Genomic DNA, 22983 nt, shown 5'->3' with positions numbered 1-22983 from the left:
GTTGACATTCTGTTCTCTACTGGTATATTTACTCGCTATTGCATGTTTTGCTTACGCTCAGTGGATTATATTTTTAAGATAAGAAAATGAACTGCTATAATTCTACGAACAACATTGGTACAAGAAACTGCATTGAAGTCACATGAGCTGGAGGTTTTATGGAATCTGTATAAATTTATGCTAATAGGAAGGAAGCTGACGACATGACATACCAACAACACTAGGTTTAGACCATTGACAGTTATTACACTGCATTCTTCGTGAGCAATTGAAATAGCAAGTGACACTTGACACAAGAAATACTCCACATGTTTGCTTCTGTTTGCCATAATTCTTGAAGTGGTGTACACACTGAAATATCACGATTATTCACACTTCGTAATCGTACTTACTTACTGAAAGTTCTTCGAACTAAAGGCTGTTAGAAGTCATGTATGCATTTCTTTTATTTAATGATGGACAAGGTAACCAAAATATATTTTATGATTCATAATGAGTAGAAGATTTGGGTCAGATGGATTACACAGAGGTTGTGTGTGGACACTGTGTCTTCGGATTGTATGGGATGCTGAATTGAAGTTTGCACTAGGATTTTGTCTGTACTTGTTCGAGGAGACTGACTAGAGGAGAGAGTTGTTATGAAAGTGAAATGATATTGGTGCTGAGGTTTATATGTATCGACGTATTGAAAAGGTATTATTGAGGTATTGAGATTATGTGAAGTTGATGATTATTGGAGTCTTGGTGATCGAAGTAAGAGGTATTATTGAGGTATTGAGATTATGTGAAGTTGATGATTATTGGAGTTTTGGTGGACAAGAGAAAAGGTAAATGATATTCATGATAAGGTTTATATGTATCGACGTAAGAGGTATTATTGAAGTATTAAGATTAAGTGATGATGATGATTATTGGAGTTTTAGTGGACAAGAGGTAAGGTAAATTATATTGATGATAAGGTTTATATGTATCGAAGTAAGAGGTATTATTGAAGTATTGACACTATGTGATGCTGATGATTATTGGAGTTTTGGTGGATAAGAGGTAAAGTAAGTGAGGAGCATATTTTTTTGTTTTTGTTGGTTTATATGGAACAAGGAGGATGAAGATGGCAGACTAGAACAGTTAAGTGGAAGGAAGATTGTCTACACACACACTTTGTTAAATCACTAAGCAGTATATACTTTTTTTTTTGGAGAGAGGAAGTAATTGCATATCTTGGCACACTGACAGTTGTTCAGCAACCGTACATTTTGATCTGGCTTCGCAAACATTGGTCTTGACATGATGACTACAACGTTGACTAACTATTATTGACTGTTATACATTGCTGCCACTACTACTTGATACACATGATGAACATAAAATTTTGACAGAATTGCATTTACACAGTTAACACTATTCAATTACACAGTAGCACTAATGTGGATGAAAGATGAGTGAGTGTGTTTTGTGTGTTTTCCTTTCCCTACCCCAAATTGGTACCAACCTATCTCCTAAATATTATTTTACTTGTTGTTGTGGCTTGCACTGACACCCATAAACATTATAGGTTTACTGTTATTTGTGTACTGTAATAGTTAATATGACAATTACCTGATATCATTTGTGTGTTTATTATGATTTGTATGTTTAGTGTAAGAGCATTGATAATAATTTTGTTAAAGTAATTGTGTGTGCATTCAAACTATTGTTCATGACTGATCTGTCTCAGTAGTGATGGTGAATATTATGGACTGTTACCTGCACTTGTTCAACATCATGGGTGCCACTTGGAAATGTTTAATTTGTGCTAATGAACTTTGATTAACTGACTTATTAGTGATAGTGAATATTATGGACTGTTACGTGCACTTTTTCTACATGATTGATGCCACTAGGATATGTTTAATTACTGCTGATGAACAGTGTGATTAGTGATAGTGAATATTATGGACTGCTGTCTGTACCTGCTCAACATTACTGGGTGCCACTGATGGACTGCTTCTACTGAAATGATGTCACTTGTTGGTGTCTGCACCTGTTCAACATTGCTGGGTGCCACTGATGGACTGCTTCTACTGAGATAATGTCACTTGTTGCTGTAGCACCTGTTCAACATTGCTGGGTGCAACTGATGGAACTGATTCTGCTGAATGATGTCACTTGTTGGTGTCTGCACCTGTTCAACATTGCTGGGTGCCACTGATGGAACTGGTCTGCACTTGTTCAACATTGCTGGGTGCCACTGATGGACTGTTTTTACTGAAATAATGTGACTTGTTGCTGTGTGTACCTGCTCAACATTGCTGGGTGCCACTGATGGACTGCTTCTACTGAAGATGTCACTTGTTGCTGTCTGCACCTGCTCAACATTACTGGGTGCCACTGATGGACTGCTTCTACTGAAATGATGTCACTTGTTGGTGTCTGCACCTGCTCAACATTGCTGGGTGCCACTAATGGAACTGCTTCTACTGACATAATGTCACTTGTTGCTGTCTGCACCTGTTCAACATTGCTGGGTGCAACTGCTGGAACTGATTCTACTGAGATGATGTCACTTGTTGCTGTCTGCACCTGTTCAACATTGCTGGGTGCCACTGATGGAACTGCTTCTAATGACATAATGTCACTTGTTGGTGTCTGCACCTATTCAACAATGCTGGGTGCCACTGATGGACTGCTTCTACTAAAATGATGTCACTTGTTGGTATTTGCACCTGTTGATCATTGCTGGGTGCTACTGCTGGAACTATCAATTACTTTTTTTTATCTTTGAAATCATTTTATGTGAACATTTGTATAAACTGATTTTTTGTGTATTGTGTAAACTATTGTGTAAAGCCACATGTATGAAAGAATTTGTATTGGTTACTGTATTTTATATATTAGGTTATTGAAAGGTCAGTGCAAAGCCAAAATTTTATCTCGTTATGGGATATTTACGTATTAATATTATCTTTTATTTTTGTCTGTATTTCTTTTTGGACGAATTTGGTGGTATTTTCACCACCAATGCTGGCAAATATACCATCAAATTCTGGCCCGTGGAGGAAGGGCATATGAAAGGTGGCTACACTGAGCCACAGCGCCAGAGATCGCGCCAGAGAGTTTTGTTTCGGCGCCTCCACTGGCAGTGCTTGTCGAGAACTCGTAGTAGGCAGTGATTATTGAGATGTAGCGGAGTGCAGTGCTTGTTGAGAACTCGTAGTAGTCAGTGCTTGTTCAGAACTCGTAGTAGGCAGTGGTTATTGAGAGGTAGCGAAGGAGAGTGCTCGCTGAGATGTCGTAGTGAAAAGTGTTTATGCAGTTGTTTGATGGATAGACAGCAGATGTTATTCGAATGGAGATATTGTAATGATCAGAGTGCTTTTCGTCAATATATATGAAGGTAAAATATTCCATGCTTTCTTTTTATTATTTCAGTGTCTTAAATAATGCGTCATTACAGGTTCAGTTAACAAAGCATCTGGCTTGTGTTCTTGGATTAGAGTGTTATTCTGGTTTTCTTGCGTAATTATACTATTTCTGTTTTCTTTAATTACTTCAGTATAAATGATATTTAAATTTTTTTTTGTGTTATTGAAGAAGAACCGTGCCAGATGTGTACGTTGAGTCATACTTCCACACACAGAACAGTGACACTTGTGTTTTGGTTTCATAGGTTTTATAGTTGCTGGGGACTGATGCAGTCCGAGTCAAATTCATAACACAGAAAAAAATTGACAGCTGCAAAACGGTTCTAAACAAATCGTGATTCTCTGTCTATAATAGTTTCAAGTTATAATTCCTTTTCTTTTTGAAATGATAAGACTAAGAAGCAACTCTCGTCTAGCAAAGCAGTAGAGAGAGTGGTGATTAACATAGATTATTTTCGTATGCGTTTCTTGCGATAATCATTAATTTCGTATAGATATTTAGCGAAAAATAAACGTACTCTCCAGGTGTGTATGCACGCTGTATCTCCACTGATTTGAAAGGTACGCTGCTGCTTAGGAGTGGGTAGATCTTTGTGGAACAGCCTGTAGGTGTATCTCGTGACGTAGACGGGTAGATGTAGAAACAGTCTTGGTTGCAGTGTGTTAACGAAAATTTTCTTTCATTCTTTGTTGTTGTTCTATGCAGTCAGATTGCGTAATAATACTAGTCAGGGCCTACCGTTTACGACACTTCGTAATCGGACATACTACAGCGACTAAAAAATAAAAATTATTTGCATTCTTTATTATAATTAAGCCCCCATGCAACATTATGGACAGCAGATCTTGCTTTCTGCAATTGGCTTGATGCACGACGAAATGGCTTTTGTGGACTACCTTAAAATGCAGCTTGAACTCTGCCAACGCTTGCTGCAGACACGGGAGGTCCTCCACTTCAAGGGAAGTCTAACACTGGGCGCCCTTTAAAAATTTTCAACCAACCTATTATGCTTGTTCTTTGCCGGTGGTACCCTCCCATACTGACGTCGATAATACCGCAGTACTGCTGTCACAGATTTGGAATTTGCATACCAGATGACAAATCACGCCTTCTCCTTGTCTGTCACCATTCTGATGCAGTCCGAGTCAAATTCATAACACAGAAAAAAATTGACAGCTGCAAAACGGTTCTAAACAAATCGTGATTCTCTGTCTATAATAGTTTCAAGTTATAATTCCTTTTCTTTTTGAAATGATAAGACTAAGAAGCAACTCTCGTCTAGCAAAGCAGTAGAGAGAGTGGTGATTAACATAGATTATTTTCGTATGCGTTTCTTGCGATAATCATTAATTTCGTATAGATATTTAGCGAAAAATAAACGTACTCTCCAGGTGTGTATGCACGCTGTATCTCCACTGATTTGAAAGGTACGCTGCTGCTTAGGAGTGGGTAGATCTTTGTGGAACAGCCTGTAGGTGTATCTCGTGACGTAGACGGGTAGATGTAGAAACAGTCTTGGTTGCAGTGTTTTACTTTTTATTTATTTACTAATGATGCGTTTCGACTGATTCAGGTCTCTTGTGATTGGCTTAATATTAGATAGTAATAGATACATTGAGATAACGAGCATACAGAACGTCACAACAAATAACTGTCCTCGTCAAATATTTGGAAACATTATGCGGTGTCCTTGTTGAGGCATGCGCAATGTTTCCAAATTTTTGACAAGGGCAATTATTTGCTGGGACGTTATGAATTTTCAGTATCCCACGTACCTAACACCATCTAAAATGCAGCCAGTCCGAAGACGCCTGAATCAGGCGAAACATGTCATTGTCACTTAAATAATAAATACATCCCCGCAACCAAGACTGACTGCTTGTTTCTTTATGGTATATTACTGGTTGCTGTATCATCCCTGTCATGTACTGGAAAATGTAGATGGGTAGAGATTTGGGGCTCGGCTGATCGCTCTTTAGTTTGTAGACTGACTAAACGAGCATGCATCGGAATTCGACAGCGGCAGTATCGTGATCTACGGAAACTGTGTTTTACCAGTCCGTGATACCTCTGCTTCCATTGATCAGGATCCCGTACGAAGTTTTAAAAGCAGCGGTCGGTCTTACTTTCGGTTTAAACGATAGGGATTTCAACTCAGTGCCAGAGTCATATGGGTCTAAGACATAAGGTGATGGTATGGGGGAGCATTTGGGTACACAACACGATCGCTTCTGGCTCGCATAGTCGGCAATTCGGACAGCAGCCGTTGGATTTGTGACGTGCTAAGGCCGGTGTCTGTGCCCTACTTGTGACGTTACCTTTTATTGGGCTCTCAAGACCTCTACATCCTGAGCCCAAATAATTCTGTTATCACTGTTCTTTCAACAGGCTAAAGTAAGTTCGCATTTTGCCTGTGTTGTACTGAAACAACTCGATACAGAGGGTGTCCGACTAATGCCCAGGCCAGGCCAGCATTTCTTCGAGACTCTGACCCACTGGAAACGTCAGGTCATGAGTTGCCGAGAGAGTGGCTCGCCACCTCTCGACCGCCACTTCGACTGATGAACTCTGGTACGAAATTGAAGCAGCGTCTAACGATGTACCTATCATTGTCATCCAGATTCAGCTCCACTTGATGCCCAGCTGGGTTAGATCCACAGCTGCTGCAAGAGGTGCCAGCTATTTTTACCAAATTCCTCACCATGTACATTCCCAATCAGATATAAATTTCATCCTTTATTGTCCCCACTATACTGTATACACACACTAACTATAATTTCTTAATTTGATATCCCTCCTGACGTTGGAATTTTATTGGCCAGCGAAGCAGGGAAAACTGGGGCTACTTGATATACACTTCAGACTTAGATATTTTTCTATTTTTATTTATTTGTTTATTACTTTTTGTGCAGTGCTTGGAGAGATTCTAGTGACTGCGGCAGATAGCTTAACTTCTTGACTACGAAGCACCCATTAATGAAATACGTATTTATGTAAGCCTAGAAACTCTTTACCTAAAAACTTTTAACTATTCCATCTAACCCCACACCTGGAGTTAACTGGAATATAACTAGTAGTGAATTGGGATAACGTGACATGTGTCAACAATTTTCGGGGAAAATCATTTTATTTTATCAAAGCTTGCCCTAAATTCGTTTCAACATGAGACCTGAACAAAAATAAATTCTGCTTAGTTTAATTTTCTCACGTTGAGAAATGAGGAGTTATCTATTTTATTTGGTAAAAAGTCTTTCTAAATCGAAGATCGCATTTATATTTCTTTATTTCCAACAACCTGTTTCGACAGTCTTCGCTTTTGTCTTAAAGTCTTCAGAACCTTTGTTACAAAATGCGTTCATTGTGAGTTGGATGCCCACGCTAAGTTGACCTGTCAATGGATATAGTGTAGCAACCTTTGTAAAAGTTGCTACATTTTATCCACTATGACAACTTAGCGCGAAGTTCCGACTCACAAAGAACACGTTTACCAACAAAGATTTTGAAGACCTGAAGATGATAGAAAAGTCTGTCGAAACCATTTGTTGAAAATACAGAAATATTTATGCGATCTTGGCATTAGAAAGTTTTTTTTTTTAAATTCTGCTTAAATGTATAAACAACAGCGTGACCTGGTGCAGAAGGGAAGGCAGGATTCGGTTACGATTGTTGTCGGGGCCGTAATCAGTTACTATTGGTTGCCTTTTGCAGTTAAATACAATTTATTTCTAACTAGTAATTCCAGACTCAACAATGAATAAAATACCATACGTTATTAATGAAGGAATAAACAACTGTGCAAATAATAGTGTTTTCAGTGAGCTACAATTTAGAAAATCACCATTAAATACAGATACAACAGATAATGTTTTAAAAACGAGGCACTGTGATCTGAGCAGAAGGGCTTGCACGCCAGGAATGGCAATAAATTAAGAATTGTTTGAAACTCGCTGCAACTTACAAATTACAGGTATTGAACTATTAAAGGCAAGTCACCACCAACACAGCAGAAGGCATCAGATTCCAGGAATGGCAGTAAATAGAATTTTATGACTTGCTGCTAAAATACAGATACCAATTTAGAATTTTAAGGCAAATGACCACAATCACGGATGAAGGCTTTACACGCCAGGAACGGAAATAATATAAAAAAAATTGAAACCTGCTGTAAAACACCAAATACAATAGCAAAAGTTAATTAAAAAAGCAAGCAACTGATCCAGACGGTGCTCCAGGAATCGACCTCTGAGAAGGTCCGGCAACAAACACTTTCGCGAGCGATGACATAGGCAGCCAAGAGTTGCATTCACTTCACAAGATGGTAACTCAGACTAGTGGCAATCTAACGAATGGCTAATTATAATCTTGCTGAAGCTACCTGATGTCCGATAAACCAAATGCAATGATGGAACAATATGGCAAAGCCGGAGCCGGCGGTCTGCACTACGTCCAGAATACTGTGCTTAGAGCTCACGAAACGAGAAAGAAATCATTACCACCAGAGTAGAAGAATCACCAACCGGCCTACAATCAAGAAAGCTGCCAAAACTACACGCCTTACCGGTCAGCAGCGGCAACGCGAGGAAATGTACACAGCCGTTACATATGCAAACCCCCAGGGCAGGTAATTGGGGCGTTAGCGACCACCAGGCAAGAAAAATTACCACTGGTTGAACGTAACAAATTGTAACAAGTTGAACGCAGTAAATAGAAACAAGAAGTCGAGAGAAGCTAATCAGATCCGCCTTCGCCAAGCACTCCATTCGCTGCTCTTCGCCTCGGCGACACTATGAGCAGCAACACGAACCCAAGTCACTGGAGAATCGCGGGATATCACAATGGTGAAGGTTGCTCTACTTGGATTGAAATACACTCATCTTAAAGTTTGCTGGATCCGGTATACGACGAAATCGTGCACCCTCGTGACCACAGCCCTTCCATCCGGCAGTCCATGCGTGCCGCCAGAGGCCCCGGCGTGTTCCCGCACTGCGCGAACCTGCCCTCTCCTCAGTCACCAACCGAACTCGCACACTCACACGACCCGGCAAAACAACGACGCAGCCCCAAAGATAGGGCAACAACTACTACATATCGATAACCGCCGCTGCTGCCACTAGCGGACAGGCAACGCTTGTGAAACCGAATAGCGCCTGTCAACACGAGAAGAAGACAGACAACCACAACCATGCCAACTAAACGATACCGTCTGGCCTCCAACAAAGAGCGGAAACCTACAAACAGCACCGACGCGAGCCGCAGCACGGCTCAGACAGGTTGAACTTAAAAGTAGAGCAAAAGATGAATTCTCCAAAATAAATAAATTCAGCTTATTGTTATAGCTAAGTGTAGTTACTTAAACAAAATTAGCTCAGTGTTTTAAATCAACCACGAATGTGAGAATTGTCCGCGCGTTTATTTATTACCACGCAATTTTACAAACTCAATCATCCTCGTCTGTCGATCTCCAGTTTTTCCCTTTTTTTTGACGATGATTGACTCGCAAATCACATTTGCCATCGGTTTCAATAATTTTCTCAGGGTACTGGCGGCCATGGTATTTCACCAAAACAGTCATTTACATGGTATTCAGGGTGATCAAGAGGCCGTTGAAACAGGGGGGGGGGGGAAGGGGGGATTCGTTGTTAGTGTTGTTTGATGTGAGATTTTGACATCTTTTTGAGATTCTCAGGGTTTGTGGGAACTGTGGAATGAGAACCCTCACCATTGTTTCGGCAGGAGGCTGAGTGTAAATGCTGTTAGCCATGGAGAGGTTCACTGAGAAGGGCCAAGCCGTCGTCACTTTCAGCAAGCACAATGTCTGTCTGGCACACTGTCGTCAGAATACGTAAAAGAAAACTCGAAGCAACGTTTTCTGGGAATATATATGGTGTCTGTTCTTTCGGACATGTCTGAAAGAACATGTCTGTTCTTTCAGACATTTTAGACATCTTTTAGACATTTTAGATCCTACAGCCGCTATGAACCAAGATACAAAGGAACTAATGACATTAACTGCCAGTGGGCATTGATTTATATCAATGCGAAATTTGGATCTGATGGGAGGCGTGCTAGGGTAGTCCGTGTGGTGGTGGTGACCGCTGTGCCCGGATGGCATAGTGATCAGCGCATCTGTCTAGTAAACGTGAGACCTAGGTTCGAATCCCGGCCCAGTACAAACTGTCAGCTCGCCCCATTGGTATAAATTAGTGTCCCCTGGCAGCTAATGTCTGTAAATCCGATGTGTCTTGTCTCCTGGAAATTTTTTTCGTCGTCGATTTGTCAATCTTACCCATGTCGCCCTTCTTTTCTTCTTATCGGCTCTTATTAAGATTCTGTCGTTGATGGAACTATCTGTTAGAATAGCAGTAGACCTTGCATGGGGGCTTAATTAAAATATAATTAAAATAATTTTACTTTTTTGCTTCAGTAGCTGTCTGTTCGGTTACGAAGTCTCGTAACGGTTGGCCCTGACTAGTATTATTACGCTATCTGACTGCATAGAACAACAACAAAGAATGAAATAGAAATTTTCATTAACACAATTAATTAATTAAGTCCCCAGCAACTATAAAACCTACGAAACCAAAGCACAAGTATAACTGTTCTGTGTGTGGAAGTATGACTCAACGTACGCATCTGGCACGGTTCTTCTTCAACAACACAAGAAATTTTAAATATCATTTATACTGAATTAATTAAAGGAAATAAAAATACCATAATTACTCAAGAAAACCAGAATTACACTCTAATCCCAGAACACAAGCCAGATGCTTTGTTGACTGAACCTGTAATGAAGCATTATTTACGACATTAAATAATGAAAAATAAATCAAGTTTCGTTACCTTCATATATTGACCAAAATCACTCTTATCATTACAATATATCTGCACACCGACTCGCTATTACCACATCTCAACAAGAACTTTTCAGTATCACATCTCAGCAAGCACTCTCTACTAGCACATCTCAACAAACACTCTCTGCTACGAGTTCTTAACAAGCACTGACTACTACGAGTTCTCAACAACCACTGCCCACTACGAGTTCTCAATAATCACTGCCAGTGGAGGCGGCGGAACAATACTCTCTAGCGCGATCTCTGGCGCTGTGGCTCAGTGTAGCCACCTTTCAACCTTCTTTATTGCCTACGCCTGGATTGCTGTCGTGTTCCGGCTTTAGCGAAAAGACGAATTTCTTCTGAGGCAACGTCTATTTATTGATTCTTTACAGAATTTTTTTCTTTTTTAATAAACAGTAATGGATGGATTAGCTGGCATAGGTGCGGGGCGAGTTCTCACAACTATGCCAAATGACCCCATACCTAGCTATGACATCCCCAAGAGGATAACAAAAGCAAAAGCAAAATGGGTATTACACCGCCCCAAATACAACACACAAAAGGTGACTTATACATGCAACGACAGTTAGCCATTCTTTTGAAAACCGTATCAGCAGTGCCTCACTTCAAACTGCAGTTTTACGATGAAAATATTTACACAAGAGTGAGACGCTTCCAAGCAGACTGAACTTACGGTGGAGTGTGCCCCTTTACATATACAGTATTTTCCACTAGCACGATGACAGCGCTCTAGCATCGTGGTGGCGGGAAATAGAAGCTGAATGCCAAGTAGCCACTTCTGCCAAATGACTCCGGTCTCCCCTACATCAGATGCAGAAAGCGTCATGGACACAGTGAAAAGATCAATTTTGCAGCTACATAATTTCATTTGTCCACATCGCCATCATCATGCGTTATGCACTTTTGCCAACGATGAACAAGATTACCTCACTCGTAAAACTGAGGTTGTGGTGTAAAATGCCTGGGCATATACAAATTGGGCTGAGTGCCCAGGATAAATACCTCGGCAAATGTCCAAATTTCATAAATGCCCAGGCATCTATACATTTTAAAGATTAACTTATAATCGGTGCTTATAAAAATTTTAAACCGATATTTTGTATTGGAAAGGATGTTTTGCAACGCTGGTTTTTCAGTGATTGAGTAATCAAATTGAAAGAGTTTCTTGAGAGTTAGGAGAGGGTTATTAGGGGAAATAAACTGTTCTGTAAATATAAATTTTCACATCTTTAAAGAGATCAATTCTTGGGGTCGGACATAATAAAAAAAAAAGAAATCTATACTCAAGTTTAAAAGTAGTTCTTGAAATAAAGTATAGTTTATATTAAGCTGCTAGCCTGTAGGTAGTATTTATACTTGTACTATAATACTGCAAAAAATTTAAAAGTTGTTCTGGATCACTGTAGCTAACTCAAGCACTTTTTTCGAATTATGAGGGCACTTGAAACAGTTTTTGATGTGCTTTTCCATTTTGTTGGAATATGACTGTATTCCTTAAAACAATATTTACAAGATACTCCTTTCCCTTTTAAATTGAAAAAGTTCAAAACATGTCCTTTTTTCTTAGCCATCTTGCAACTGTTCAATAGCCTATTGTCTATAACGCTGTAAATAACACCACATAAACTTGAATGACTGTTAGATAGTCAGACCGTGTTGTCAATTTCAGTTATCTAAATAACCCACAGAATTGCATGAACTACCTGAAATTACCAGCCACTCACTCAAAATTTCATCTACTATCTATTTGCAACAATAGCAATAGCACACATTTACTTAGAATAACTCAATTAGAGTAAAAAATCAAGCGTAATTATTTTATTGAGGGATGTGTCACGTACCTAACCGATTCCACAATTTCAAGACTTGCGGTTTCTCTAGGAATCGACTAGCATCGGACTTGAATATTCCAGTGTCTTGGGCATAGATTCTTTGTTATTAAATCTTTTTTATGTTAGTGTTCTCGTTTCTTTGTCACAGCAGTGCAATCATAGGAAAACAGATAAAGAAAGGAGCAGAGTAAAAAATTATGGTCTGTCTCAAATGTCACTTCATCTGACACTAAACCATTTTTTGGTTTTTTCACTGAAAACAGTTTAACATTTAAGAATGCATTTATCATCAAGAAACACATGCGAGTTGTTCAATACATTCAGTAATAATGTTGTTATTACAAAGCGATGACCTAAGAATGGACTATATTTTTTATACCGGCTTATCACTACAAAGTTGTTCAACGCGGCGCGCGCGCCTGAAGGATACAAAAAAAGGACATTATAAATGATAAGAGCTGTCAGCAACACGCGCCCTTCCTTGCAAGGGAAACTCCCATCGCATTCCCCTCAGATTTAATGGTAAGATGGCTCAGTGGATATCTCGTCAAAAACTGAAAACAGATCAAGCATGAAAACAGGATAAAGGTGTACTGAGTATGAAAAAAAGCAAAGTAGAAACAGTAAACGTCCAAGTTCAAAATGTGCAACATCGAGCGACTGGGCGTACCCACGGCCTCGTGGTTATCTAGTCACGGTGTTGGACTAGAAAGGGAGAGATCCGTGTTCAAATCGCCGTCGTATCCCATACATATATATTTTTTTTCCCACAAAATTATGAACTGTCCATCCGGTCATTGACGTGTCTGTTCGCTTTATTCAGATTTGCGTCTGTGTGGTGGTGTAACGTCCGTCTGTAAATGCGAGGTCTAAGAAAGAGACTTCTAGACTTAGTATTTGTTCTACACAAGAACCTCTCATTATGACTATTGCGTTCCGTAGTGGAAGTATTGATTCCTGAACTCCTTTTTTGTAACATAGTTCACAGCCATTTATTTGTAGTTTTCCTTACTGTGAGAGGTCTGTGCGGCGTCTCGCCTGCTCTCGCTATTCATCCATCGCAAGTGCGACGGTAATATATTTTTACCACATGACTCATACTCTGTAATCAATGTATAGTATGACCAATGCCAAGATTATAGAAGGAGAAGAACAAGCACATCAACGACCGGACGGGAAGTTCATAGTTTTGTGTGAGAGAGAGAGAGCTCGAGGGAAATTTGAACACGGATCTCCCGCACCGCATTGTAGGCCAACGCCGTAATCACACGACAACGACGCCGTGCTTCTTGTGGTTCTCTCGACGTTGCACATCCTGAGTTTAGGCCGATCTTTTTTTCTATTTTGCTTCTTTTTTCATAGTTCAGTACACCTTCTTCCTGTTTTCATGCTTGATCTGTGTACAGATTTTGACGGGTTATCCACTGGGCCATACAACTAAATATGAGGAAGTTTTTATGGGGAGTTTCACTTGTTAGTAATAAAGGCAAGAATGTCCTCCTGGTTAGCTGTTCGGTCTAACGCACTGCTTTCCGGGCAGGAAGGGACGCCGGGCCCCGGCACGAATCTGCCCGGCTGATTAGTGCCAGCCAGTCTGTGGATGGTTTTTAGGCGGTTTTCCATCTGCCTCGGCGAATGTGGGCTGGTTCCCCTTATTCCGCCTCAGTTACACTATGTCGGCGATTACTGCGCAAACACTTTTTCCACGTACGCGTACCCCATCATTACTCTACCACGCAAACATAGGGGCTACACTCGCCTGGTGTGTGACGTTTCCTGGGGGGGAGGGGGGGGGGAAGAGGGGAGGAAGGTCCACTGGGGCCGAACTGCACAATGACCCTGGGTTCCGGGGGGGGGGGGGGAGCGGCGAAGGGGTGAATGGACTGCTGTAGCCTGTTGTGGGGTTGTGTACCACTGAGGTGTGTACCACTGAGGCTACTGTGGGAAAAAAGCCTCTCCGTCGTTTCTAGGTCCCCAGTTCAATACAAGGCAAGAATAAGCATTTAATAACTTTTAATATCGGGAGTATCGTCCCTTTCCCCTATTTTAATTGGTAAATTATACATTCTAACAATAACAGCTTTAAAAAAGTGCTTTTTTATATAAAATCCACGGATTTTGGGCATTTAAAACTGCTTTAGACAAATTCCCGGACAAATGCACATTTATAAATGTCCTGCCCACTGTGCATCTGCGCGTCCCGCTTCACTAAACTGCTGCTAGCAACTTATGTTTGACGACAGTATCTGAGAGATAAAATATTAGCAATCTAGGCCAGCTTTCACATCAAAACAGACGGAAGTCTGTAGGTCAAAAATCAGGGTTGTACAGTGGATGTCGTAGGGCAGTCAAGCTAAATTTGACAATGAATTCCATCATCTCATAACTCTTGTGGGGACTCTCGTTTCCTGTGTTCAAAATGAAAACATCTCTTCTTGCCTGACTCTGGGAATTCAGACTTGTAACATATACGGTGTCGCCTTGTAGTATTCTGAATTGACAATTGGATTAAGTTCCAAGATATCCAAAAGAACCACACCGCCTCCCCCTCCCCGGTCCCATTAGATTAAGGAAGGATGGGGAAGGAAGTCGGCCGTGTCCTTTCAAAGGAACCATCCCGGCGTTTGTCTGAAGCGATTTAGGGAAAGCACGGAAAACCTAAACTAGGATAGCCGGACGCAGCGTACATCACGTCCAGACAAATTTCCAAATATTTTTCTTGTCTGTGTAAGAAATCACGGGATCCTTATCACACTTGACGTTAGTCAAGGTTGTGTGACAACTTGTCTAAGGTATTACAGTCGACATACGACTGCGTACACAGTTCTTTGAGTGGAGTCCGTCGACCGTGAGGAATGAACTGATCGAGACGTTTATTACAAGGGATGGCAGCTGAGCGTGGTCGACAGGAACGTGGCTTCTACGTGACACCCACGCGGCTTCCCGTGCACATCCTTCTCACCATTACTGAAACATAGTATCCACCGTCTCACATTACTACCGTATCGTCACTAGACAGCTTGGTCACGTGCCCGATGACTTCAAATGGCGTATATTGTTGAGCGGTGAGGTGTTCAGTCACACGTCTGTGCTTTACACGGACCTAGATGTCCATTTCGGTAGGCTGTCACGGTGCTGCAATCCGTCTCAGGTGAATGAAACCAACAAGCCATTAGCAGGAAGAATCATGAATTAGTACTGCATCAACATAACATGACCCGCATTCTTCAAGTCAACACTAAAAATAGGATGGATTAGTTTTGGGATGACTGCATTAGATGCTGCTGCATGTCTTCTTTCGTATACGTATCATAGAACAGATTCGATTGGAGGCGCTCTACTTTCCTCTATTCTGTGTCTTTTTTTGTTACTCTGCTGGTAATATCGTCAGCTAGCATACCAAACTTTTTCTTCCTCCCCTTTCTTCCCTGCATTCTTTTCTTCAACGTGATTTAGTTGCCTGCAGTTTCTGCAGAGTTTACATCCCAGACGGATGTTTTCTTTATGCCTGCCACTTCCTCCCCTGTTCTTAGGAGTACTTGTTCGTCTGTCGGTCCATTTCACTTGAACCACGGTTCAAGTCGAATGTCTTAACAAACAAGTCACTCTTTTTTCTATTTTTTGTTACTGGAAATCATTTACTTTTCTGTACACAGCGTCGTACCAATGTTGATGCAGAACTTAACTGTTCCCAACATAGCCTTCAAATTATTCATTTTACTCAAGGAATTAATTAATTTTAAAAAGTAAAAAACAAATTTTGTCAGTTAAGTAGTTGGAGGGTATGAGAGATTAGGGTCATATTCGGAACATCCACATTCATGTTTTCCATGGTTTCTCTAAATCATTTGCGGCGAATACAAAGTTTCTTAAACAAAGGGAAATCTGACTCCCCCTTCTTTTATCCATTTCGTACGAATGTTCCGTCTCTAATGAGCACGATGTTGACGGAAAGAACTAAACTTCTCTTCCTGCTGTCGACGAGAATAGCATCCGGCCACATAATGACGACACAGGTATAGACAACTGCTCACCGCATACGGTCTACGGAAAAGTCGCGGAGTGAAAAGGTGTTTACACTTTGCTGACCTACTGAAGTAAACTCACTATTTCATCGTTGGCTTGTCGCGATGTGCTGATCCTCTAGTGAGCCAAAAATTATGCTCTCTCCACAGAGGAGCAGGAAACGGCCTGTTAATGAGACACCCAGGGCTCAGGTCGAGAAACAGTCGGTCGTATCTCTGTGGAGCATCAGTAACACACGCCGGGTCGGAAGTCGTACTCACCGGCGTAATGCGGCGCGTTTGTCACAACAGGCTTGCGGTTCGGGAGTTTAAGGCGCGCATAAACGTCAGGTAAAGGGCTGCGCGGAACGACTTAATATCGTAATAACAATAATTTGGGGCCCGGCGGGCGCACGCTTGCCAACTGTCGGGCACGCGACAGCGCGCTGAAGCTGAAGGCAGGTGGGTGCGCACCTGACGCGCGCCTGACCTTGGCCACTGCCTGCGCCCGCTGCACGCCACGCGCCCACGCATCCCCACACCGAGCAGGGCTGCCTAGCAACCGTGGCCGCACTCACCGCTCCGTTATCACTGCCGGAAAAGGATGCAGCCCCTCAAGGACAAGGTTATTTTGTTGACAAGTAATGTGGCAGGTAGCTCAACACCGGTAGAGTATATGATAACAAATGACACCAAATCAAACGCCCACGTCACAGTAAATGTTGCCCAGTAGTCTCATCAATACACAATGTATACCCGTCTTGCGCCAAAGCAAAGGGGAGGTTATCGCTGAAACAACCGTTTTTCTTCCACGCCATTTTAACCTGACTGTTAAAACCGCTCATAATAACTGTTTTCTGAATTAATTGACTTCTGGTTTTTTATTCCTATTATTTCCTGTAACAAACGCAGAAACAGAACAAAGATGAAAAATTTTGACTCTATGAGTTTCAAGATACAAATTATTAAATTAAACAGGCAAAAAAAAAAAAAAGAAAAAAGAAACACTGTCCACATTTCGCTGCTTTTCCCGGAAATTCGGCTCAAAAATATATTGCAATCGGGGTCATACCACTGTGGGTTAGGAATATTCAGTGCTAAAGGGTGAAGACTCGGGTTGAAGAACGCTACAAGCAGATAAAGGCATAATATGTAGACACAGGCAGCAGATCAGCAACTCTCTATTATTATTGTACGCTATGAATGAATTATTTTTTATTTCATTAATGTTACCATAATTTCCTTCCTCTCTTATTATCTCATAGAAATGGCAGACAAATCTTTAACGTCTTAAAGCAATTGAAGCATTGCGCTTAACTGCTACGATAGTTCGGAAAAATATTTCGAGACTAGAGTTGATGCATTTGTACAGTACAACGGTGGTCCGGCGACGACAGCGAGAAGATACTGTGAAGATCATTTGGCGGCATGTTTTGCACACTGAGTGTACACGACACGCTGCGTGTACACGCTTATCTTAAGCCACGACGCAGGGCAGCAGGGATATTACTGTCTCAGCAATGCTGTACCAATTTTTCGCCATCTATTTGTTCGTCGTTTCTGTCGGCACTATTATTAAAATAGCACTGATCGTTTTTCCTATTTCTGTAATAACGACATATTTGAAACCAATGGAAATTTTACGAATAATAATTACTCGTTTTTTAAACAACGTTTATATAAAAATGAAAAATTTTGGCACTGCTACTGTGACTAATTTATAATTCGGTTTTTTAATTCGGATATTAGTAAAAAATAAAAGAAACCTGTTATAATCCAGACCAAACAAATACCAATATATACCGGCTATTCAGAACTAAAATACCGATATCGGTTTTAACCGGTCGGTATTTTCAATCCCTGCAAGGAAGGCATCTATTCTCGCATGCAAACGATCATAGAAATGGCATTCTACGATAGCTTCTCCCAAGCACCTTGCACCTCTTGTTGCAATTTGGCAGTGCTTCTTGCAGGCTCTGGAGAAAGATTAAATTCCCGCTTCAGCATGTGATCAATTAGCGAGATATCTGTGATTTTTCTGGCTAAGGCAGTGGTTGTACACAATGAAGAGCACGTTGCGTCGCAGGTGTTTTACATGGACGCGCATTGTTCAGCCAGGAAAACACGTCACCTTCCTGTTGAAGAAATGGTAGTAACGGATGAATAACGAGGTGCACAATATAGCGGGCACTGGTTACTTTACCCGCAGAAAAATCAAATGTGACCACGACTTGTAATTGCAACCCCCCCCCCTTCCCACCCCAACGCCTCCAGATAATGAAGCCTGGGATGTGACCTATGTGAAGTGAGAGTATACACTCTAGAGTAGGCCATTCAAAGAGCACTAGTCTATTCTCTAGTCGACCCTTTCACAACACTGGACTAGACGTACTTGGCGGTGTCCTGATGTCTGTGGTACCCTGGTCAGAGTCACACGGGGTCTTAGCCAAACTTGATCTTAGTCCCAGTCCCACTCTCCCGTCGATTCTTTCACGACATGGGGTTAGACATTCTTTGCGGTGTCGTGACGTCTGTGGTATTCTGGTCAGAGCACACGGGATCTGAAGCATACTTGATCTTAGTCCCAGTTCAACTCTCCAGTCGACTCGTTCACGGCACCGAACTAGACTTGCTTGGTGGTGTCGTGATGTCTGGTAGCCTAGACAGAGTCACATGTGAGCTTAGTCTCAGTGGTTCTGAAAGTTCCTTGGTGACACATCAGGTGCCACATGTGCATAGACTTGGATGATGTTTGGTTGACCACTGCTCCTCCCACAATGCGTCGATGTTGATATGCACCTGTACTACGTGGACATCCTGAACCTGGTGTACGGGTCTGGCAATGTTCTTCAGCGCAGCGGCACACCAGCGATACACTGAGCCCAACATGTGCAGCAACCTGTCGATATGCCAGTCAGCTTCCCACTGGCCCAGAATGCGACACCATTCAAATGGCAGAAGTTGTTCAACAGTCGCACGTATTCACCGGGGGAGGGGGACAGCAATGTTGTATCTTGGGATGAATGCTGCACGTCCTGCACCACCAAAATTTTTGCCTACAGAGACGAAATAGGGGACACACAGACAGGCCTCCAGGGCGCCATCTGATGGTCCATGACTGTGACAAATTAATTACCAACACTACAACGCTTTGTTGTTGTTATGGTCTATTGACACACAGTCAACATGGGTTTAGAAAACATCGTTCTTGTGAAACACAACTAGCTCTTCATTCACACGAAGTGCTGCCATTGAGAAGGGATTTCAGATCGATTCGGTATTTCTGGAATTCTGGAAGGCTATTGACACTGTACTACACAAGCGGCTCGTAGTGAAACTGCGTGATTATGGAACCGAGTACAACAGAAGTGATTTCTGGCGTTCCCCAAGGTAGTGTTATAGGCCCTTTGCTATTCCTTATCTATATAAACGTTTTGGGAGACAATCTGAGCAGCCGTCTTCGGTTGTTTGCAGATGACGCTGTCGTTTATCGACTAATAAAGTCATCAGAAGATCAAAACAAACTGCAAAACGATTTAGACGAAATATCGGAATGGTGCGAAAAGTGGCAGTTGACCTTAAATAACGAAAACTGTGAGGTCATCCACATGAGTGCTAAAACGAACTCGTTAAACTTGTGTTACACCATAAATCAATCTAATCTAAAAGCCGTAAATTCAACTAAATACTTAGGTATTACAATTACGAACAACTTAAATTGGAAGGAATACATAGAAAATGTTGTGGGGAAGGCTAACCAAGGACTGCGTTTTATTGGCAGAACATTTAGAAAATGTAACAGACCTACTTTAATGAAATTTAATTTAAAATGAAATGTGAATTGATTTAAAAACGTAGGGGGAATTGGAAATGTTACTTTAAATTGTTTTTATTATTTTTTCTTTCCGTACGAACTTTGTTGTAGAACCCCTTATTTACGTGTGGTAATAAAAATTCATTTAGACAGAATTAAGCACATTTAAAATTACGTGAACTTAGTCAACCCTCTCATGCTGATAAATTCATATTAACTGATTAAGAAAATTTAGTTGAAAATTGTATAAATTAAATTTTTTTACGTATTTCGGCCTTGGCACACATTTTCTAAATGCAGTGTTTTTGTTTAATATTTACTGAATTCTTTCACGGCGTTAGCTATGGAACACAAGACTGTCTCTGTTAGCAGAAAATGATTAAATATTGCCCGCATCTCGTGGTCGTGCGGTAGCGTTCTCGCTTCCCACGCCCGGGTTCCCGGGTTCGATTCCCGGCGGGGTCAGGGATTTTCTCTGCCTCGTGATGGCTGGGTGTTGTGTGCTGTCCTTAGGTTAGTTAGGTTTAAGTAGTTCTAAGTTCTAGGGGACTTATGACCACAGCAGTTGAGTCCCATAGTGCTCAGAGCCATTTGATTAAATATTGCCAAGCCAACCTGAACGTTTAATTATCATTGATAAAACACACTTCACTATACGTTTAAGTTATTTGCTTTAGAAATTGAAAGAACCAACAGATTGTTAAACTTCAACGTTAACTATCCGCCTATGAATGCACAAATGTGAAACCAGTAATAAATTCCGTCAGTCTCAGGATCGCTGTAAAAGAAAAATATTTTCGGAATTCACTGCTAATTTTATCTGCTCCCGATTTACGGGTTTGGTTAATTTTTCTTAGCGGAACAATTTTTTAAATGTGCCGCCACTGCAAATCGTTCGATCGCGGCACACCCCAGCAACACCAGCGATAATTGCTAAAAATGCTGAAAATTCTTTAAAGAAATATTATACATGACATGGGCAAGCTAATTTACATTAGTAATACACAATTTTGATAAATTATAATGTATTTAGACCACAACAATAATTCAACTTACATTAGTTTGTAATTTCTCCTCTAATGGCGGCTAAAGATAGATTCAGACAAAAGAAGTCTACTCATTCATAAAATGCTACGTCACAGGTTCCTCTCTCTCTCAGCTCTCGAGGAAGACGACAAAGAATGCACACTATGTATTCCTATTTATACCACTCCCGACCGTTAATGTCTCTTTGCAATCTGCGGCTGTATTTTACATTATGAGTATAGAAATATTACAATCATAAATACATCGAGAATATTATTACAGAAAATATTACAATAATAACGAATGTCCTTTATACAAAATTAAATAATATTTTTGTTAAATAATTGCAATATATACAAATTGCTTCATAGCGGCGTATATAGTACAATTAAATTTTAGTTTATTAATAGTGTGTGCTGCCAGGGAACGTTACACTACTAAGGAGACTGCCTACACTACGCTTGTCCGTCCTCTTTTAGAATAGTGCTGCGCGGTGTGGGATCCTTACCAGGTATGACTGACGGAGTACATCGAAAAAGTTCAGAGAAAGGTAGCACGTTTTGTATTATCGCGTAATAAGGGAGAGAGTGTCACAGAAATCATACAGGATTTGGGCTGGAAATCATTAAAAGAAAGGCGTATTTCGTTGCGACGGAATCTTCTCACGAAATTCCAATCATCAACTTTCTCCTCCGAATGCGAAAATATTTTGTTGACACCGACTTAAATAGTGAGGAACGGTCACCAAAATAAAACACGAGAAACCAGAGCTCGTACGGAAAGATATAGGTGTTCATTCTTTCAGTGCGCTATATGAGATTGGAATAATAGAGAATTGTGAAGGTGGTTCGATGAACCCTCTGCCATGCACTTAAAAGTGATTTGCAGAGTATCGATGTAGATGCAGCTCTTCATGCTACTCTATCCTGTCAAGCCTCTTCATCTCCGAGTAACTACTGCAACCTATATCCTTCTGAATCTGCTTACTATATTCATCTCTTGGTCTCCCTCCACGATTTTTACCCCCCCACGCTTCCCTCCAATACTAAATTCGAGATCCCTTGATGTCTCAAAATGTGTCCTGTCAACCGATTCCTTCTGCTAGTCTGGTTCTGCCACAAATTCCTTTTCTCTAAAAGTCTATTCAGTACCTGTTCATTAGTTACGTGATCTACCCATCTAATCTTTAGCGTTTTTATGTAGCACCACACTTCAAAAGTTTCTTTTCTCTTCCTGTCTAAACGTTTACTTACTGTCTACGTTTCAAAAATGGTTGTAATGGCTCTAAGCACTACGGGACTTAACATCTGAGGTCATCAGTACCCTAGACTTAGAACTACTTAAACCTAACTAACCTAAGAACATCACACATCCATGCCATAGGCAGGATTCGAACCTGCGACCGTAGCAGCAGCGTGGTTCCGGACTGAAGCACCTATAACCACACGGTCACAGCGGGCGGCGTCCAAGTTTCACTTCCATACATGGGTACACTCCAGACAAGTACTTTCGGGAAAGACTTCCTAACACCTAAGTCTACACTCGATGTTATCCAATTTCTCTTCTTCAGGAATGCTTTCCTTGCCATTGCCAGTCTACATTTTATATCCTCTCTACTTCGACCATCATCAGTTATTTTGCTGCCCAAATAGCAAAACTCATGTATTACTTTAAGTGTCTCATTTCGTAATCTAACTCCCTCAGCATCAACTGATTTAATTGGACTACGTCCCGTTACCCTCGGTTTGCTTTTGTTGATGTTCATCTTATATCCTCCTTTCAAGAGACTGTCCATTCGATTCAACTGCTCTTACAAGTCCTTTGCTGTCTCTGACAGAATTACAATATCATCGTCATACCTCAAAGTTTTTATTTCTTCTCTCCTTTAGAAGGCACTTATTATACCCTGGTGTCTCTGAACAGAGTACATGATGGTGTTGCAATTTTTTCTGGCAGTGTATAATAGTACAGGATAAGTATAAAGTGTTTTCCTTTCCTGGTTCCAAAAAAAAATAAAATAAAATAAAAAATAATAATAATAATATTTC

The sequence above is a fragment of the Schistocerca nitens genome, chromosome 2, assembly GCF_023898315.1.
Source record: "Schistocerca nitens isolate TAMUIC-IGC-003100 chromosome 2, iqSchNite1.1, whole genome shotgun sequence".
NCBI lineage: Eukaryota > Metazoa > Arthropoda > Insecta > Orthoptera > Acrididae > Schistocerca > Schistocerca nitens.
The sequence above is the reverse complement of the archived record's forward strand: the minus strand, read 5'-3'. Positions refer to the sequence as shown.